Raw genomic sequence first — 8118 nt, 5'->3', positions numbered from 1 at the left:
CTTAAGAGATGTCTTTAAATGCTCAAGTTGTGAGAAACTCATTTCCTTTTTCGGACCCATCCACCAACACTTACTCTCACATTTTTTTTTTGTATTTCCTTAAGCTCTGCATTGCGAGCTTTTTCGATTTCCAATTGATTGATAACCTATTTTTATTTTTTTCAAATAATAAGTACAAGTCAGTATAAGTTTTAATCCAACAAAAATAAGATCAAATAAGTATATTAAGTTTTAAAATCTAGATATGGTCTACTCAAACCTGTGTGAGGATCATATTGAGCTCATGTATCCTTGAGTTGCGGTGAGCCTCAATGAGCGTCATGGCTCCTGAAGTATCTCGTGGAGGATTACCACAAATGAAATCTTCAATCACTTTTTCAACACAAGGATGAACAAAAGAAAAAGCCTTCTTACCAGGGGAAAAAACAATCATCGCAATATCAACGTCACAAAGAGTGGACAATTCACTAGCTTTCTTAAAAAGACCAGCTCTTCGTTTTGAAAAAGTTTCTTGGAGATTGGTTTCGTTACTCATCTTCACAATCTCAATCTTTTGACGGCCCTTGCCCTTCCTATCCATTGCTAAAAGTGAAAGAAAAAGACGATGTGAAGAAAAGATAAAAAAGTTGGTTTATAATTTACTAGTAACTGATAGAAAATGTGTAGTGTTTATAAGAGTCGTCGGACTGACATTATTATTTTGCGCTATGCAACATCAAACTTTATTTAATGGATTTTCTATATAATTTTTTTAATCTTTAATTACTTACTCATTTGGATTCATCAGATTGGAAAATATCATTTTGTACTATCCAACATATAATTTGATTTATAAATTTATTAGCTTTAATTACTTACTCGTTTGGAGTCAACAAGTTAGACATTATCATTTTGCACTATCGAATATATAACTCAATTTAGATTAATTTTCTATATAAATTTTATAACTTTAATTACTTATTCATTTGGAGCATATTGCATATTATCATTTTGCACTATCCAATATATAAACTGATTTATAAATATCTTAACTTTAATTACTTATTTATTGGGAATTATCAGGCTGGACATTATCATTTTGCACTATTCAATATTTAACTTGATTAAGAGAGATTTTCTAGATAAATTTCTTACCTTCAATTACATCCTCATTTGTAGTTACCAGGCTGGGCAATATCATTTTTCACTATCAAACATATAATCTGATTTAGATGAATTTTCTATATAAATTTTTGCCTTTAATTACTTTCTCATTGGAGTCATCAGGTTAGACATTATTATTTTACACTATCTATAACTTGATCTAAATGGATTTTTCGCATAAATTTCTTAGCCTTAATTACTTGCTCATTTGGAGTCACCAGATTGAGCATTATCATTATACACCATCCAGCATATAGCTTGAGTTAGGTGCATTTTCTGTATAAATTTTTTGACTTTAATTACATACTCATTTGGAATCATCAGGCTGTGCATTATTATTTTGCACTATTCAACCTATAGTTTAAGTTAGGTAGATTTTCTATAAAAATTTCGTGGATTTAATTACTTACTCATTTGGTGTTACCAAATTGACTTTATCATTTTGCACTATCCAACATATTGCTTGAATTAGGTGAATTTTTTATATAAATTTCTTAACTTTAATTACTTACTCATTTGGAGTCACTAAGTTTGACATTATCATTTTTCACTATACAAATTTATTGGCCTTAATAACTTACTTGTTTGGAATCATCAAGTTGGACATTATCATTTTTCACTATCCAACAGAACTTGATTTAGATGAATTTTCTTTATAATTTTTTTTTCGGTTTTGATGACTTATTCGTTCTGAGTCACCAAGTTGGGCATTATTATTTTATATTGTTCAATATATAATTCGATTTAGACGAATTTTCTATGTAAATTTATCGGCTTTAAAAACTTACTTGTTTGGAATGCTTTACAATCACCTCATTGAAATATGTAGTAAAAAAATCTTGAAGATTGATATAATATTACTTATAGGTTATACGAATTTACCACTTCCAAATCATCCTTGCTTGTAGAACGAAATGAGATGAATCTTCTTAGAAATAGTTATTAGCAACCACATTTTCTTGCTTATCAAATTTGACAAGATAATGAAAAATTGTGTCAGCATATGTGCAAGGATGAATAAAATTTGAATTACACATCCCAATACACAGTATTATATAATTACAAACCTATCTCCTAATATATATATATATCAAATTTGGGAAGATAATGAAAATATTTTTCATGTTTCTCCATACATGAATAATAAATTAGTCAACAAAAAATTACAAGCTTGGTAATAAAATTATAGCGAATATTGCAAAACCACCGTGAAGTTTAATAAGTTATATATAAAAGAAATTAAAATTTAAAGAAGAAAATCCAAAAGTACAGAATATCATACAATTACCACCCTACTAATTATTTTAAAAACCATTTTCCTCTTTTCAACCTTAGCCATAAAAGGTTTTGATGAAGCTTCTCTATAGAACTATTCCGATTTGGCTCAATTCTTCACCATGGTGAGTTGTCTTTCATAGTACATTATCTTTCTTGATGCTTTCGATGATTGCTCATCTTCTCTAATCTTCTCTACATTGATTCAAAATTATTTATACTCTATTTGAATCCATAGGGACTTAAATGTGTTTCCATGAGATATATTTTAGTCAAAATTTTAGGATTATCTAACTAAATTTTTATGTTTGCTTTTTCATTAATCTCGTCATTTTTCCCAATAAATTTCCAACAAAATGAAAGGATTTAGGTACTCATGTTTTTAATCGAATATTATCAATTGGAATTCATATTTTCTTGAAGGAATCTGTCTTCGAGGGTAGTTTTTTTTTTTTTGGAAAAAACTCAAACCCGAAAGAGATTGGGGTTCCTCACCAGTGTCTGTCATAAGTAGTAGTTATGCGGATGAAAAAGCACAATATATTTTATAAAATTTTTGTAAATAAAGAACATTGTTGTAATGTTTTCAATTAATTTTTTCAATATGGGATATTATATTAACAACACTCGATTATTTATAATATACTGAAATATCATGTTTTTGATATAAAATATAACACGTTGCATAGTAAATTTATTAAGTAAGCATATATATTTTAAGATAATGTGCACTTATATCCGTATTTGCATAATACATTATATAGGTAGCAGTTAATAGTGTCACAAGGGAAGATAAAAAGAAATAGCATAGTAGAATCTTTGAGAGAGCGATATATATATATAATCAAGCGCAAAGGGTTTGAAGGAAGAAATTTTATATTAAGAACTAGATGCAATATCATTGAATGATTACAAAATACTTGAACAAATAACATAAAATAAGATGCCTCTTATTTTCTAGAACAAACCCTTACTCATATTAGAAGCTAAAATTCTAAAACCAAATATTATCTAAAGACTAATCCTGAGGCATTTACTGTGTTGGAAAAATTAAAAATTTGTTTTACATAAATAAAAAAAGTTCACTTAGAAGAATCCTTGGCCAAATCAATGATACTTTGGAGGCATCATGTTTGGATTGTTGAATGGAACAATGTTAGAACTGAATCCAGCAGGCTTTGTATCAAAAGGAAGACCTGTTCGACAGGAAGAACTTCCTAGAAAAAAGGATGGTTAGGATGATGATGATGAGGATGAGGATGAGGAAGATGAGCATGAGGATGATGATTATTTGGGGTACGAATCACAATCTTCTCAGCATGCTTAGCCACATTCTTCTTCAGCTCATCGAGATAGGCCTTCAATTGTTGAAGTGTGTTAAGCTCATATTTTCCTTGGGAGTCATCCACCAACATTGATTCTCATTTGTCTTTTTCATATGATTAAGCTCCTCGCCTCGCTTCTTCTCGATTTCGAGTTGGTTCAGAACCTGTACATGTAGTAGAATTAATATATATTATTTATATTGAAAACGTTTTATTAGAAAAGAAATAAATTAAAATAACCTGAGTGAGCTGCATGTTGAGCTTACGGATGCTAGCGTTCCGATGAGCCTCAATGAGTTTCATGGTTCCAGAAGTAGCTTGTGGTGGATTACCACTAACAAAACATTCGAACACAGTCTCGACACAAGGATGACCAAAAGAAAAGACCTTTCGATCGGGTGAGAAGACGATAATAGCAATCTCAGCCCCACATAGAGTGCTCAATTCACTTGCCTTCTTGAAAAGTCCGGCTCGGCGTTTGGAGAAAGTGACTTGGAGATTGCTTTCATTATTCATCTTCACCATCTCAACCTTTTGTCGTCCCTTACTCTTTCTCGCAATAGTTATAAGTATTGAATATGTGCAGAGAGAAATTAAAAGAGAGATTAATGGAGAGAAATTATTGTATTGAAAGAGGGGAAAATGAGTGATATTTATAGGAGATTTAAATCAAGGTTGTGATTAATAAATTTTAGGTAGACATCCTGTACATATTTTCCTGTATTAATAACTTACATCTTTAGGGTTGCTTGAGAATCTTCTCTTTATTGAAATATACGGTAGGAAAAATCTGGACAATTAAAGTTAAATTTTAGCTGTACTTTTATACAATTTGCAAAATCATCATTGTTTTAACATTTATAGATACATAGCTAGATGGATATATATGAAAATTGAACCTTCTTGAAAATTTTACATTTTTTATGCTATATATATGTATATATATTCTCGATATTAATTTGGGATTGAGAAGGTAAGAGAGCTACTTTTAATTTTATTTATTTGTCTCTTGTTAGGAGACACACTGAATCAAATTGCAATGATAAAAATCCTTAGATTATTTATGTTTAAGTAATAAAAAATATAAAAATGTATTATAGGATATATTAAAATTTAAAAACTATGATGAATTCTTTATAAAATTAATTGATCATTAGTACAATGGATAATTTTAATTTATTTATAAGCATTAAGGAAGGATCTAAGTTGCAAATTGTAACTATCAATTGGATCACATTTAAAATTCAAAATTTTAAATAATTAAATTTAATTGTGACAATCGATTAACCTTCATAACAATAAAGTTTTAATTCGATTGCATGTGATATTCAATTAAACTTGAAATTCATATAATTCATTTTGAGTACTTTCAAAAGGTGACTTACAATTATTTTATTTGTATAACACTTCAACTTGAGCCTGCTTAAACAAAATCCAATTTCTTTGATCCATTTGATTGAAAATTTCTATTTAATATTGTTTGGTCCTAATATAAAATCTTCGTTGTTTGCATACTTAACATTTAATGAAGATATTATCCCTACTTGGGATATATTCCCAAATATATAGATATGTTTACATACTTAGATAAGCACTCTCAATAAAATATTTTCCCTGAATATTACCTAATTTTATTATTGATTTATTTTAAGATTAATTACCCACATCAAACTAGTAGAATTTTCTTAGCTAGCATTTATGTGTTAATAGAATTTTCTTAGTTGGAGCTTATGCATGTGGCCCATATAGGCTTAGTATTAAATTATTTATAGGACTTTAACTAATATAATTGATTTATTATGACTAAACACTTTTCATTCATCATCATGATTTATTTATCGCATCAATAAATTGGATGAACATATATGTCACCAAGAGTATCATCTAATAGATATATCACAACTCTATGCATAAAAATTTGATCATGAAATTTAGTAGTTTGACCATGGATGCATAATTACCATATAGTTAATTCATTTCATTTATTGTATTTCAGATTAACTCAAGATATGACTTATACCAACCATTATTTAACTGAATAATTTATATATTTCTTCTTGTACAAGAGATTGTACTTCCTTGTACGTTTTTAGTTAAATGTTATTTATATTATTTTAAAATTAATGTGTGTATATTAGTTAATTAACCAACACAGGTATTTATTCAAAAATAGACTCATAATTGTCAATGTAAAAACTAACTCGCATAAATATGACATAATTCAAGGTATTCCCAGAGATGATCGTGTTCTTATCGAAGCATGATATGTGACTTTAATATCTTGTTTTCTTATATTTAGACGTTACCTTTGTCTTGAGTTAATGAGTTAAAAATAAATTACTTAAAATATTTTCTCCTATTACAACTCTTAGAGTAGCAGGTTTATTTCAACTTGAAAATAAAAATAAATGCATAGATAACAAAATTATGTTATTATTGCACTCTTTGAAAGTACCACAGCACTACAATGAAAAGGAACATGACGAAAACCCAAATGCTAAGGCATCAGATATCTAACATAAATAAAATAAAACAAACTGCAAGCATTGTGTTTACAACTCTTTTTAATTTCATCCTTCCGAGACTTAGTCAAGAAATGCACTTAGTAGAATCTTATTTTTCCATTTCCTTGAATATATATATTGGGATTATCGTTGAGCAAATTAGGTATCGTGTTTGGGTCGTTTAATACATGAGGCATCATGTTTAATTTGTTCTGAATTATAATAATCTCAGCTTCTTTGGTAACTTTCTTCTTCAATTCCTCAAAAGATGTCTTTAAATGCTCAAGTTGTGAGAAACTCATTTCTTGTTTTTGACCCATCCACCAACACTTACTCTCACATATTTTTTGTATTTCTTTAAGCTCTGCATTGCGATTTTTCTCGATTTCCAGTTGATTCATGACCTATTTTCATATGTTGTAAATAACAAGTACAATTCAGTATAAGTTTTAATCGAACAAAAGGAAGATCAAATAAGTATAATAAGTTTTAAAATCTAAATATGGTCTACTCAAACCTATGTGAGGATCATATTGAGCTCATGTATCCTTGAGTTGCAGTGAACCTCAATGAGTGTCATGGCTCCTGAAGTATCTCGTGGAGGATTACCACAAATGAAATCTTCAATCACTTTTTCAACACAAGGATGACCAAAAGATAATGAACACATCCCAATACACAGTATTATATAATTACCAACCTATTTCCTAATATATATATATATATAATTTGGGAAGATAATGAAAATATTTTTCATGTTTCTCCATACATGAATAATAAGTTAGTCAATAAAAATTACAAACTTGGTAATAAAATTATAGCGAATATTGCGAAACCACCATGAAGTTTAACATGTTATATATAAAAAGAAATTAAAATTATAAAAAAATCCCAAAGTACTGAATATCATACAATTACTAACCTACTAATTATTTTAATAACAATTTTCCTCTTTTCAACCTTAGCCATAAAAGGTTTTGATGAAGCTTCCATATAAAACTATTCCAATTTGGCTCAATTCTTCACTATGGTGAGTTGTCTTTCATAGTATGTTATCTTTCTTGACGCTTTCGATGATTGCTCATCTTCTCTATTAATCTTCTCTACGTTGATTCAAAATGATATATACTCTATTTGAATCCATAGGGACTTAAAAGTGTTTCCACGAGAGATATTTTAGTCAGAATTTTAGGATTATCTAACTAAATTTTTACGTTTGCTTTTTCATTAATCTCGTCATTCTTCCCAATAAATTTGCAACAAAATGAAAGGATTTAGATAGTCATGTTTTTAATTGAATATTCTCAATTGGAATTAATATTTTCTTGAAGGAATCTGTCTTCGAGAGCTTTCTAAAGAGATTGGGGTTCCTCCCAATTTCCATCATAAGTAGTAGTTATGCTAATGAAAAAGCACAATATGTTTTATAAAAATTTTATAAATATAGAACATGGTTGTAATTTTTCAATTAATTTTTTCAATCTGAGATATTATTTTAACAACACTCGATTATTTATAATTTATTAAAATATCATATTTTTAGTATAAACTATAACACGTTGCATAGTAAATTTATTAAGTACGCATAGATATTTTAATATAACGTGCACTTGAATCTGTATTTGCATAATGCATTTTTAATTTACTATTTATTTTTACTTTCATTGTCATGTCTTTCTTAAAATTTTTTGTTAAATAAGAATAAGTTAATTGTGTTTTACTTTCGAAGTTGATCTATATATATCCACTATATATCTTCTCCACAAGCTATATATTCTATTTTCCATTGGATTATTACAGCCATTACGCACCATACATCTATTTTAACAGTAGATCGGTAAATAATTAATATTTCATGGATGATTTTTCAA

At 28.3% G+C, this 8118-nt stretch overlaps 2 pseudogenes; both read right to left on the bottom strand.

Annotated features, from left to right (window-relative positions):
• Positions 1 to 253: 253 nt before the first annotated feature.
• Positions 254 to 580, bottom strand: LOC110818712 (agamous-like MADS-box protein AGL62 pseudogene; annotated as a pseudogene).
• Positions 581 to 3339: 2759 nt separating this feature from the next.
• Positions 3340 to 4364, bottom strand: LOC110818704 (agamous-like MADS-box protein AGL62 pseudogene; annotated as a pseudogene).
• Positions 4365 to 8118: the final 3754 nt, after the last annotated feature.

This window comes from Carica papaya, chromosome 1 (assembly GCF_054855325.1).
Source record: "Carica papaya isolate Zhongbai chromosome 1, ASM5485532v1, whole genome shotgun sequence".
Taxonomy (NCBI): Eukaryota; Viridiplantae; Streptophyta; class Magnoliopsida; order Brassicales; family Caricaceae; genus Carica; species Carica papaya.
This window is presented reverse-complemented; position numbering and strand designations above follow the sequence as displayed.